Below are 14,910 nucleotides of genomic sequence, written 5' to 3' on the forward strand. Positions count from 1 at the left end.
CTAGCTGGATTTACATCATCCCTTCACCTGTTAGCAATTTAGACAAATCTAGCCATAAAGTAAAAACACACTTATTCTACGATTAAAAAGCTGGAAAACTTAAATTTACTTCAAATGTTTCTGGACTTATGTACCCTCTCAGGAGGACAATTATTTTATGGTACTTCAACCCCCTTTGAGGGTACAGCCACTAACGATTTGAGTTACTAATTTAATCTTCCAATTTTAAAATATTTATCTATTTACAGGTCAATTAACAAATCTAATTCCTTTAAAAATGCAATAACTAAATGAGGGCTAATATTCCTAAAAGGATCCTTCATAGTTCGTGAATTAAAATACAGGAAATATGTTTAATAGCGTGAAGGCAAGAAAGAGAGTCGGAAAAGATTATATGCTGTTTATGTTTGGGGTGTCTTTGAATATATTTAAAAGCCGTTAGTATGGCGTTAGCTTCAGGTGTAAAAATAGAACTGTTGTCTGGTAATCTAGAAGATATTGTTCTGGATCCAATGACAGTGGCACAAACCACAGCACCACCGTCCTTGGACCCATCTGTAAATAAGGCTTTATAATTGGCAGATTTATGTTTTAATTGATTATATCCTTGTTTACATTGTAATTCATTAGTTTCTGATATTTTAAATGCGGTTAATGTTAGGTCCACTTGGGGCCTGAGCAACTGCCAAGGAGGAGAAGAAAGAAGACGGGAGGGAGCTATGGTTTCCAGCTCAATGCCAACCAAAGAAAGAAATGGTTTAATTCTGTGCCCAAGAAGTGGAACAAGAGAAGACTTCTTGTCGTACAAATCCTCATAAAGGGGATTGCACACACGGTTATATGCAGGGTTAGATTCATTAGAGTATAATTTAGTGATATATTGTAAAGACAATTAAATACGGCGTTGTGTAAGAGAAGGTTCATCAGCCTCATCGTAGAGACTGTCAACAGGTGAGGTTCTCTGAAGGACCCTAGACAAACCCTTAGACCTTGGTGGTGGATAGAATCAAGAAGTTTCAGGTTGCTTTTACAAGCTCCACCATATAAGATGGAGTGAGTGAGTGAGTTAAGATTTAACGTCACATCGGCAATGTTGCAGCCATATCGTGACGAGAACATACGTGACATAAAAAATATATATGTGTGCATATTATGTAGAACCTGTCGACGAAGGACAGTAAAACCACTAGACTATCACAGTTAATATTAAAACTAGCGTGGACACTTATAAAAATATAACAGTATCATTATTTGGACAGTACAATATAAAAGCAGGCCATAGATCGCCAACAACAGAGGGTAGATCACCATACTAGGGATCATGGGGACTTACAATACCTCTGCTACCTGCATGGTCCCTAGCTGGATTTACACCATCCCCTCAGCTGCTGGCGATTGTATGCAAGATTAGCCACAAATTAAAACGACACATATTCTACGGCTAAAAAGGTGGAATAATAAATCTGACTCAACAGTTTTTGGACTTACGTACCCTCTCAGGAGGACAATATTTTTACGGTACTTCAACCCCCTTCGAGGATACAGCCACTAACAATCGTAGTTCCTGATTCGGCTTCCAATCTTAAAATATTTATCTATTTACAAGTCATGTAATAAATCTAATTCTTTTAAAAACGCAATGATTAAATGATTACTAACGTTACTAAAAAGACCCTTCATAGTTCCCGATTTAAAATAGTTATCCCTTGTGAGTGAGTGAGTTAGTGAGTGAGTTAATAATTAACGTCACATCGGCAATATCTCAGCCATATCGTGACGAGAACATTCAACAATGAAAAAGAGCATATATAAATCATAAAAAACCGTCAACCGTCAAAGGTAGATCACCACACTAGGAACCATGGGGACTTACAGTACCTTTGCTACCTGCATGGTCCCTAGTTGGATTTACACCATCCCTTCAGCTGCTGGCGATTGTATGAAAAGTTAGCCGAAATTAAAAGAACATGAATGCTACGAATAAAATCCTGGTAGACTTAAATTTACTGTGAATGTTTGTGGACTTACGTACCCTCTCAGGAGGACAATAATTTTACAATACTTCAACCCCCTTTGAGGGTACAGCCACCAACAATTCAAGTTACTAATTCAAACTACCAATCATTAAAATGCATCTATTTACACAACATAATTTTCAAAATTCCACCAAAAAATCAATTTCTTTTAAAAAACCAATGATTAAATGACAACTAACAGCGCTAAAAAGGTCCTTGATAGTTTTGACATTGAACAATTTATCCCTTGTGATGGAGAATTCAACACAGTCAAGCAGAATATGCTTGACCGTGACTCTCTCATCACAAGGGATACAAAACGGAGGATCCTCACCTTTTAAAAGGTATGCATGAGTGTATCTTGTATGGCCAATACGACATCGTCGCAAAATGACTTCTTCAAATCTGGACTCACAACCCAAGTATGTATAACCAATGTAGGGTTTTATTTCATGTAGTTTATTTGTACCTACTTGGGTGTCCCACTTCTTCTGCATCAGATCACAAGTTTAAGCTCTAATGCTAGCTTTGTAGTCAGAATAAGGAATACGAAGTGGTGTCACAGATTTGTTGAGTGCTGCCTTAGCAGCAAGATCGGCCATTGCGTTACCGGAAATGCCAACGTGGCTGGGAAACCAACAGAAGACGATGTCGTACTGGCCAGTAGCAAGATCATTATAGAATTCAATAATTTCAATTAAAAGTGGATATTTACAAGAAAGATTTTTAATCGCCTGAAGGCAAGAGTGAGTGAAAGAGTTAAGATTTAACGTCACATCGGCAATGTTGCAGCCATATCGTGACGAGAACATACGTGACAAAAAATGTATATGTGTGCATATTATGTAGAACCTGTCGACGAAGGACAGTAAAACCACTAGACCATCACAGTTAATATTAAAACTAGTGTGGACACTTATAAAAGTATAACAGTATCATTATTTGGACAGTACAATATAAAAGCAGGCCATAGATCGCCAACAACAGAGGGTAGATCACCATACTAGGGATCATGGGGACTTACAATACCTCTGCTACCTGCATGGTCCCTAGCTGGATTTACACCATCCCCTCAGCTGCTGGCGATTGTATGCAAGATTAGCCACAAATTAAAACGACACATATTCTACGGCTAAAAAGGTGGAAGAATAAATCTGACTTCAACAGTTTTTGGACTTACGTACCCTCTCAGGAGGACAATATTTTTACGATACTTCAACCCCCTTCGAGGATACAGCCACTAACAATCGTAGTTCTTGATTCGACTTCCAATCTTAAAATATTTATCTATTTACAAGTCATGTAATAAATCTAATTCTTTTAAAAACGCAATGATTAAATGATTACTAACGTTACTAAAAAGATCCTTCATAGTTCCCGATTTAAAATAGTTATCCCTTGTGATGGAATATTCAACACAGTCAAGCAAAACGTGCTTGACTGTGATTCTTTCATCACAAGGGATACAGAACGGAGGATCTTCACCTTTAAGCAAATATTCATGCGTATATCTTGTGTGGCCAATGCGACATCGTCGCATGATGACCTCTTCAAATCTGGACTGTAGGTGTAAGTAGGTGTAACCAATGTAGGGTTGTATTTCATGTAATTTGTTGATACCGACTTGAGTGTCCCACCTTTTCTGCATCAGATCACGAATGTAAGACCTAATAGTAGCTTTATAATCAGTGTGTGGAATGAGAATTGGTGTCACAGATTTGTTGAGTGCTGCTTTAGCAGCAAGGTCAGCGAGTGTGTTCCCAGAAATGCCAACGTGGCTGGGTAACCAACAAAAGACGATGTCGTTTTGGCCAGTAGCAAGATCATCATACAATTCAATAATTTCTATTAAAAGTGGATGTTTACAAGAAATATTTTTAATAGCCTGAAGGCAAGAAAGAGAGTCAGAAAAGATTATGTATTGTTTACGTTTAGGGTGTCTTTGAATATATTTCAGAGCTGTTAATATTGCATTTGCTTCGGCAGTAAAAATGGAGCTGTTATCTGGAATTCTAGAAGATATTGTTCTGGATCCAATGACAGTGGCACAAGCCACTGCGCCACCGTCCTTTGGACCCGTCTGTAAATAAGGATTTATAATTGCTATATTTATGTTTCAGTTGATTATATTCTTGTTTACACTGTAATTCATTCGTTTCTGATTTTTTAAAAGTCGTTAATGTTAGGTCCACTTGTGGCCTAACCAACTGCCAAGGAGGAGAAGAAAGGAGACGGGAAGGAGCTATGTTTTCCAGCTCAATGCTGGCAGCAGAAATAAGTGGTTTTATTCTTAAACCAAGAGGCGGAACAAGAGAAGATTTCTTTTTGCATAAATCCTCATACAAGGGATTGAAAACACAGTTACAGTATGGTTCAAAATTATTGAGAATAGCTAAAGCATTTCATATTATTAAACGAGAACAAATCAGATAAAATTGAATGTATTGTGAAAGTGAACTGACCTTTTCATGTTGTGTAGGTAACAATTTAATATTTTATCAAGTCTCCTTGAGCTTCACGGCACAGTCTAAGACGGATAGGCATACTTCCTATCAGAGAGGTTAGTGTCTCGTGAGTTATGCTGTCCCAGTATCGGACCACTTCTCTCTTCATGTCTTCAATTTTTGTCAACCCCTTTAGGTTCACACATTCCTTCATCATCCCCCAAATGTTCTCAATGGGATTTAAGTCAGGACTATATGCAGGAAATGGTAATGCAGTCACATTTTTCTCCTGAAACCACTGCTTGGCATGTTTTGCGGTGTGTTTAGGATCATTATCTTGCTGCAAAATCCAGTCATTTCCATAAAACACATGTGCACTTGGAAGCAGCAAATTATCTAATATGTTAGTGTAGCGTTGACTTGTCAGATTTCCCTCAAACACACACAGCGGGGTCGTTCCTAATAAGGATATCCCTCCCCATACATGAAACTTTGGGCTGTATTTAGGTCGTCGATACAACGGTGCTGACGCAGACTGTCCATATTTTCACATTATTGGGATATACCCATATTGAGCTTTCATCAGTAAAAATCACATTTTCCCAGTCAAAGTTTTCATGTGCCAAACACCTCTCAACACGCCTGTCTTTATGTTCTTGTTTCATGAGAGGAGAAGGAATTCCAGTCTTTTTCTCCCATCCAAGATCAATCAAATTTCTTCTAACTGTAGATTTTGATACAACTGTTGATCCCCTTTCTATCATTTCATGCTTGATGTTGGAGATGCTTGCCCTTTGCTTTTTAGACGCTAAAATTCCCAGCCGGACGCGATCTGAGAAGTCCAATTTTCTGGGTCTCCCTGCTCCTTTCTGGTGCCCCAAATCCTTTCCCTCTTTAAAATTCTTCCTAATCTTATACACAGTAGAAAGAGGAGTTCCTGTTCTCTCTGCCAATGTATTTACATCATCAATTCCTTGATTACACAACTCAAAAATCAACCTTGTTTTATCTTCAGCAGACATTGTTGACAGTGCTGAGGAAAATGACGTCTGCTACAAATTCAGGGGAGGTAACTCTAATTGTACTATACTCAGTAGGCCAAGATGAGTTACCTCCCTTATACCATTACTTAGTTTTAAGTATCAGTGAATCAGTTGAGGTGTTAGGATAGCTCAAAGTAAGAAGAAAAATTCTCAATAATTATGAACCAGACTATATATGCAGGGTTGGACTCATTTGAATATAGTTTTGTTACATACTGTAAAGCTAATTTTATACGTCGCTGCTCAAGAGATGGTTCGTCAGCCTCGACATACAGGCTGTCAATAGGTGAAGTTCTAAAGGAGCCAAGACAAAGTCTTAGGCCTTGATGATGGACTGAATCTAATAGTTTTAAGTTGCTTTTGCAGGCTCCACCATAGACAATGGAGCCATAATCGAGTTTCGAACGGATGAGAGATCGATATAGATGGAGAAGGGTAGCTTGATCCCCTCCCCATTTTGAATTTGAAACCACTTTCAACAAGTCAAGTGCTTTCAGGCATTTAGTTTTAAGTGATTTAATATGTGGTAAAAACGTTGAGTGTGAGTAAAAGATGAGACCCAAGAACGTAGCTTCCTTCACAACTTTAATTGGTGTGCCATCTAGAGATAGTTCAGGGTCTTTATGTGGTTTATATTTACTGCAAAAATGTATACAGTTAGTTTTCGATTTGGAAAATTTAAAGCCGTTTTCAAGACACCATTTATTGATCTTGTTTAAACACAACTGCAATTGCCGTTCAATGGTATGCATATTTTTACCACGACAAGAAATATTAAAATCATCCACGAATACCGATCCATCAATTGAATCGTTTAAAACTTTTGATAAACTGTTTATCTTTATACTAAAAAGTGTGACTGACATAATACTGCCTTGTGGAACACCCTGATCCTGATTGTAATGATCAGACAGGGTAGAACCCACACGGACTTGAAATTGTCTGTTGTTTAAAAAATTGCCTATCAATTCAGGCAAACGACCTCGCAAACCGAAATCATGTAAATCTCTCAGAATGCCATACTTCCAGGTTGTGTCATATGCCTTCTCAAGATAAAAAAAGATAGACACAGCATGTTGTTTATTAATCAGCGCGTTTTTCACAAATGATTCTAAACGCACTAAATGATCAACAGTACTTCTGTTTTTGCGGAAACCACACTGTATATCTGTTATGAGATTATTTGTTTCCAAGTACCAAACAAGTCGATTACTTATCATGCGTTCCATGGTCTTGCAAACACAGCTAGTTAATGAAATCGGACGATAATTGGATGGATCCGTATGATCACGTCCAGGTTTAGGTATGGGTACTACTATAGCATCACGCCATGAAGAAGGAAGTTTCCCGGAAGTCCAAATATCATCAAAAATTGACAAGAGCGTCTCTAAACAGGATTCCGGTAAGTGCTTCAGGAGTTGATAATGTATGTTATCAGCTCCAGTAGCAGTGTCATGAGCTTGATCAAGAGCAGTATGGAGTTCATGAATAGAAAAAGTTTCATTATAATCTTCCCCATTATCAGAATTGAAATTAATAGTTTTCTTTTCTTCTTGTTTTTGATATTGCTGAAATTTAGGTGTATAATTAGAAGAGGAAGAGTGTTTAGCGAGAGTTTCACCCAGTTTATTCACAATATCTAATTTATCAGTAAGTAATTGATCTCCATGTTTAAGATGATGGACAGTAGATTTAGTACCTTTACCTTTAATTTTCTGGATCATGTTCCATACCTTGGACATGGGTGTCCGAGAATTTATTTTGGACACATAATTTTGCCAAGATTGGCGTTTGTTTTGTTTAAAAGTACGCCGTGCTTTAGCATTTAAAATTTTAAATTTATTTAAATAATGCACCATGGGATGGCGACGGAAATAATGTTCTGCCTTTTTCCTTGCCTTCCTAGCTTGTTTGCACTCATCGTTGAACCATGGTTTTCTTATGTGTGGAACTACAGAGGAATTTTGTATACACTCATCAGCTATGGAGTTCAGTTCATCAGAAAAGCATTTAATAGCATCAGGAACGTCAATAAAACGCTCGGGTTTAAGTTTCTCAGCACACAGTGTTTCATATAAAGCCCAGTTAGCCTTTTTAAAATTTCGCCTTGATGATGGAAGAACATCAGATGGAGTTACAGCTTTTAATATAGTAGGAAAATGGTCACTTTCACAGAGGTCATCGTGGACTGACCATTCGAATTCATTTAGTAGTACTGAATTTGTCAATGACAAGTCAAGAGCAGAATAGGTCCCTGTACCAGGGTGTAAATATGTGTTGGAACCATCATTATAAATACATAAATCATTGTCAGAACAAAAGTCCTCCAACAATTTCCCTTTAGTGTTTGTTGTTACACTACCCCAGAGTGGGTTGTGCCCATTTAAATCTCCCACTATAATACAGGGCGTCGGGAGTTGGTCATATAGAGCTTGAAGATCAGTTTTGGCAAACGTTGAAGACGGCGAAATATAGAGAGAGCATAGCGTAAACGCTACATGTAAAGTAAGTCTCACAGCAACAGCCTGCATATTAGTATTTAGTGAAACAGGGCTTTGAATAACGTTTTGTCTGACTAGAACGGATGATCCGCCAGTGGCTCTATCACCCGGAGGTGAAAAAGAATGATATGCATTATAATGACGAAGGTCAAATGTATCTGTTTGTTTTAAATATGTCTCTTGGAAACACATTGCTGAAGGTGTAAAATCCTGGACTAATAGCTGTAATTCATGTAAATTAGTCCTCAATCCTCTGCAGTTCCACTGTACAATATTATTGGAATAAACTATCTTTTGGGGGGATTTATTGGGGATCTACCCCGCACTCTTTTGGAGGGCGACAAGCTATGTGCCCTAGAATGGACGTTTTCAGATACGTCCATGTCTTCAAGTGATCCATATTTATTGAATAATTGAATTTTATTTTCTGACCCTTTTGGGGCTCTGCCAATGAGTTTTTTTGGAAAATCTGGCTTTTAACTTTTAGTTTTAGTGAGACTTTGTTGAGACTTTGTTGACGATTGTGAAGATAATTCAAGATCGGGTGATGTTTCTGATTGTGTTTGAGATGGACCAGGAAGCGATTCTCCTGTTTGAGTAGCTGTAGTGGGTGAGAGAAGGTTGGGATTATCCGTTGTGACCCAAGTTAAGTCTGTCTGACAGCTGACAGATACAGTAACTGTGCTAGATGTTGTTTCAGGAGTTCTTTTCGCAATGGAAGCATAGGTTTCTGTTTGTCCCGAGCTTAGAACTTGTCTTTTTGCATCAGCAAAGCTGATGTTTTGGGTGAACTTTATTGTATTAATTGCCATTTGGTGTTTCCAAACAGGACAGTCCTTAGAGTAAGATGGGTGAGTCCCTGTACAGTTGACACATTTTTTAACAGCACTGTTACAATCTTCTGTTGTGTGGGTCTTTTCACTACAGTGAGCACATACAACAGACAAGGTGCACGAGTTTACTCCATGGCCAAACTTTTGGCATTTGAAGCACCTGAGAGGATTGGGAATGTATGTGTCAACAGTTAGATTGCAGTAGCCTGCCTTGACAGATTTTGGAGCAGAAGGTACAGAGAAAGAAAACAGATATGTGTTGGTTTTAAAGGTTTCATTGTTTTTACGAGTTGAAAAACGTTTCACATACAGTACACCCTGATCTCTCATCTCAGACGCGATGTCTAATTCCGACATGTCAGCGAGTAATCGATCATGGTCTCTTACAATTCCTTTACTCGTGTTGAGTGTTTTGTGGGCTGTGATGGTGACGGGAATGCCAACAAATGTTTTGGTGTTCAACAGATTGTTTGATTGCTGCTTTTTGGCACACTCAACCAACAATGCACCAGACCGTAATTTCCTGATAGTCTTTACATCTCCAGCAACACCTTGGATTCCCTTAGACACAGCAAAAGGGTTTAATTTCAATGGAGTGTTATCTTCCGTCTCAATAACTAGAAAACGTGGCCAGTAATCGATTGGTTTGGGCAATCTGAGGTCATTGTCAACAGGATCTACTTCAAGCTGACGTTTGGTTTTCTTCAGAGGAGTTTCATAAGCCATGGTTATTTGTTTCGTATTTCATCATCCGAGCTCCCCACCCACCACGGAGTATGACAAGGACAATGCTAAAAACAAGTGGGTCTCCAACTTGCAGCACCAAGGATACTCAGATGATATACTCCAGCAGAGGAATTAAAAATAATTAGTCCACCAGATTGGCCCATGACCCACCGCCTTCTGGGCATAAGACTCTAGGCAAAGATCACAACAACATAATTCAAAATGAGAAAAGTTTTTGATGAACTATAGAGTCAAGACCGAAATTAAACCAAGTCCAAAATTAAATTCGTGCGATGAAATGGATACAAATCATGCACAGGGCTTGGCGTGACCAGCCGATTGGTTGAACCGGGCCCATTCAACCACCCGTCTAGGTGAAGTCAGGGCCGAAGTGGTGTGTTGAGCATTAGGAACACTGGTCCTGCTCCCACTGCCCTCAACCACCAGGATCAATTCCTCCACCGACACAGGCCGCAACCCACGGCAAACGGGTTGGTGGACCAAATATGCCCCCGGGTCCACTACGGGGGTGTCGGCGAGTTCTTAGCGTTACCCAGCACCCACCACGAGGAGGTGGCTCGCCACGGGTGCCTGAAGGCAAGAAAGAGAGTCAGAATAGATTATATATTGTTTATGTTTATGGCGTCTTTGAATATATTTGAGAGCTGTTAATATGGCGTTAGCCTCAGCGGTAAAAATAGAACTGTTGTCTGGTAATCTAGAAGATATTGTTCTGGATCCAATGACAGTGGCACAAGCTACTGCGCCACCGTCCTTGGACCCATCTGTAAATAAGGATTTATAACTGCTATATTTATGTTTCAATTGATTATATTCTTGTTTATACTGTAATTCATTAGTTTCTGATTTTTTAAATGTGGTCAGTGTTAGGTCCACTTGTGGCCTAACCAACTGCCAAGGAGGAGAAGAGAGAAGACGGGAAGGAGCTATATTTTCCAGCTCAATGCCGGCAGCAGCAAGAAATGGTTTAATTCTTAAACCAAGAGGCGGAACAAGCGAAGATTTCATATTGTGTAAGTCCTCACACAGAGGACTGAAAACACAGTTATATGCAGGGTTTGACTCACTGGAATATAATTTTGTTACATACTGTAAAGCTAATTTGATACGTCGCTGCTCAAGAGATGGCTCATCGGCCTCAACGTACAGGCTGTCAACAGGTGAAGTTCGAAAGGAGCCAAGACAAAGTCTTAGACCTTGATGGTGAACAGAATGTAAAAGTTTCAGGTTGCTTTTACAGGCTCCACCATATACAATGGAGCCATAATCAAGTTTTGACCGGATCAGTGATCGATAAAGTTGCAGGAGGGTAGCTTGGTCCCCTCCCCATTTAGAATTTGAAACGACTTTCAACAAGTCAAGTGCCTTCAGGCATTTAGTTTTGAGGGATTTGATATGTAATAGAAACGTTAAATGTGAGTCAAAAATTAATCCTCCTTTACAACTTTGATGGGAGTGCCATCTAGAGATAGTTCTGGTTCCTTATGTGGCTTATATGTTCTGCAAAAATGTATACAATTAGTTTTGGACTTCGACAATTTGAAGCCGTTTTCAAGACACCATTTATTTATTTTGTTTAAACACAACTGCAGTTGCCGTTCAATAGTATGCATATTTTTACCTCGGCAAGAAATATTAAAATCATTCACGAAAAGCGATCCATCAATTGAATCGTTTAAAACTTTTGATAAACTGTTGATCTTGATGCTAAAAAGAGTGACAGATAAAATACTGCCTTGTGGAACACCCTGATCCTGATTGTAATGATCAGACAGGGTAGAACTCACTCGGATCTGGAATTGTCTGTCATTTAAAAAGTTGGCAATAAATTGAGGCAAACGACCTCGCAAACCAAAGTCATGTAAATCCCTCAAAATACCATGTTTCCAGGTTGTGTCATATGCTTTTTCAAGATCAAAAAAGATAGACACAGCATGTTGTTTATTAATTAGTGCGTTTTTCACAAATGATTCCAGTCGCACTAAGTGATCGACAGTACTTCTGTTTTTCCGGAAACCACACTGTATATCTGTGATAAGATTATTTGTTTCCAAGTACCAAACAAGTCGATTATTTATCATGCGTTTCATGGTCTTGCAAACACAGCTAGTTAGTGAAATAGGTCGATAATTGGACGGATCCGTATGATCACGTCCAGGTTTAGGTATTGGTACTACTATGGCGTCACGCCACGACGGAGGAAAGTTACCTGATGTCCAAATATCATAAAAAATATTGAGAAGAGTTTCTAGGCAGGATTCCGGTAAGTGCTTCAGGAGTTGATAATGTATGTTATCAGCTCCAGTAGCAGTGTCATGAGCTTGATCAAGAGCAGTATGGAGTTCATGAATAGAAAACGTTTCATTGTAATCTTCACCATTATCAGAATTTAAATTAATAGTTTTCTTTACTTCTTGTTTTTGATATTGCTGGAATTTTGGTACATAATTTGAAGAGGAAGAGTGTGTAGCAAGGGTTTCACCTAGTTTATCAGCAATATCTGATTTATCAGTAAGCAATTGATCTCCATGTTAAAATTTAAGATGATGGACAGTAGATTTAGTACCTTTACCTTTGATTTTCTGGACCATGTTCCATACCTTGGACATAGGTGTCCGAGAATTTATTTTGGACACATAATTTTGCCAAGATTGGCATTTGTTTTGTTTAAAAGTACGCCGTGCTTTAGCATTTAAAATTTTAAATTTATTTAAATTATGCACCATGGGATGGCTACGGAAATAATGTTCAGCTTTCTTCCTTGCCTTCCTAGCTTGTTTGCACTCATCGTTGAACCATGGTTTTCTTATGTGTGGAACTACAGAGGAATTTTGTATACACTCATCAGCTATGGAATTCAATTCATCAGAAAAAGATTTAATAGCATCGGGAACGTCAATAAAACGTTCAGGTTTAAGTTTTTCAGCACACAGTGTTTCATATAAAGCCCAGTTAGCCTTTTTAAAATTTCGTCTTGATGATGGAGGAACATCGGATGGAGTTACAGCTTTTAACATAGTAGGAAAATGGTCACTTCCACAGAGGTCATCGTGGACTGACCATTCGAATTCATTAAGCAGTTCTGAATTTGTCAATGACAAGTCAAGAGCAGAATAGGTCCCTGTACCAGGGTGTAAATATGTGTTGGAACCATCATTATAAATACATAAATCATTGTCAGAACAAAAGTCCTCCAACAATTTTCCTTTAGTGTTTGTAGTTACACTACCCCAGAGTGGGTTGTGCCCATTTAAATCTCCCATTTTAATACAGGGCTTCGGGAGCTGATGATATAGAGCTTGAATATCAGTTCTGGCAAACGTCGAAGACGGAGAAATATAAAGAGAGCATAGCGTGAACGCTATGTCAAGATCACAGATGATTTCGTTTATATAATTAGTTTATGGTACTGTAAATAGATGTAGTATGGTATTGTTAGAGTGTGTTATATATTGTTGGGAGTTGTTGTTAGATTATGTTCGGTAATACTATGGGAACAGGGTTATGTTCAGGGAAGCGTGACCAGGTATGGCCAGAGAGCTGGGGTGTTAATTTGTAAACAATAGAGAGGTGTTGAGTAGCTTGGGTATGGGAGGTCAATATAAATAGTGAGGAAGGGTAGTAATCTGCACAGTCAGCCAGAATCACCACTGTGTTCACCTGTATGGGTTCAACTTTTGTATGGGATTGCATCTCACGCTGGCTGGCGTAAGTTTTTATTATCATTATTACTTTTGTATTTATTGATTGAGTAGATGTAGCAAGAAATTGTTTTACTGATGTAGTATTTCTAGATATATGTGCATATTGTAACACTATATAGCCACAAAGCCATTCAAAATTTGAATGTTATCGTTCCACAAAAACTGTTCCACTTTCAAATATGTAAATCGGAGTAAAGTACATGCATAAAGTATAAGACATTGACACATGTCTTACTGAGTAACTGTAGTTACTTATATTGTATTGTAGTGTCCCGGAACTGGCCGGTTATCCTTAAAGTAAGGAGAGGGGTATTATCTCCGCCTGTAAGGAGACAGACAAGAGTCTTCCCTGTTGTACAAGGAGCATGTATCTCCTAGTAATGTGAGATGTGGATGGCACAGCCATCAACCATTACACAGGCCCCTTAAACTCCGTGAGGGAAACCATCGCCTGGGTGTGAGGGATACCACACAAATACCATGACGTCACCAAGTGGAACCACAGTGCACTGACATTCTGATTACATTGTAAAGAGAAAGTGTTCTCTCTGAGTGGCAAATTCCTTTATTGTTATTTAGTTCAATTGTTTAGTTTCTGATTGGGATTATATGTAATCATTATCTATATTAGTGAGGGTATTAGGATTTTAGTGTAGTTAGTAGTAGTAGTAGTATTATTAGAACTTTAGCAATATAAGTGGTAGACAGAACTGTATATGTAGCTAGGTTAGGTAATTAGATTAGTTAGTTGTATTTGCACCTGTAGAATTAGTTTAGTATAGGTATTGGGGTTACTTATATCTTAAGGGGAGGAATAAAGTTTTGCAAAACAAACTATTCTTCTGTTGTGGTTACTTTGGTATGTGACATTTTGGTGGCAGCGGTGGGATAATTAGATTATTTGTCACTATCAAAGGGAACCCTAGTTGTGTTCTGTAGCGCATTTGATGTAGCGTTGTTGATTGTATATCGCTGCAGAATCTTTGTGTCCATAAAGAAGGGTTAGAACATACGGCACCACTTCTGCGTCCTTGAGTGTATGATTTGGAATTCAAGGGTGGAGGGTGTATTGTGGTTATTGGTCAGTTAAGGCCATTGGTTCGTCGTGAACATTTTGAACATTGGGATATATGGGAAATCACCTCCGGTTTTATTCTTGGTAGGATCCCTATTTATTCCAGACAGTTTGACTTTTTGTGTACCCTGCTTTGCCCTCATACAGACAATTATGGACATTGACAAACTTATCAAACTGGGTCAGAGTTTAGGGTATGAGAAAGATGATTTGAGAGTGTTTGTGAAAGAGCAAATGGAGTTGGAGAATGAGAAAGAAAAGGACAGGCTCGAACGGGAGGAAAGAGCTAGGGAGCGGGAGATTAAAAAGTTAGAACTGGAGGAAAGAAAGGAGAAAGAAAGGTTAGAATGGGAACGAGAGAGAGAACGATTAGAATTGGAGAAAGAAAAGTGTAAAATACAGTCAAATGAAAGAATAGAACTAGCCAAGTTAGAAAAGAGTGCGGCAGGAAATCAAGAAGGGCAGGTAGGAGAGAATAGATCGGCAGCCATTCCCAAGATGCCTAAAATGCCTCCATTTGACGACCACAATGACAATATTGATGCATA

The sequence above is a fragment of the Haliotis asinina genome, chromosome 1, assembly GCF_037392515.1.
Source record: "Haliotis asinina isolate JCU_RB_2024 chromosome 1, JCU_Hal_asi_v2, whole genome shotgun sequence".
In the NCBI taxonomy this organism is placed as follows: Eukaryota; Metazoa; Mollusca; class Gastropoda; order Lepetellida; family Haliotidae; genus Haliotis; species Haliotis asinina.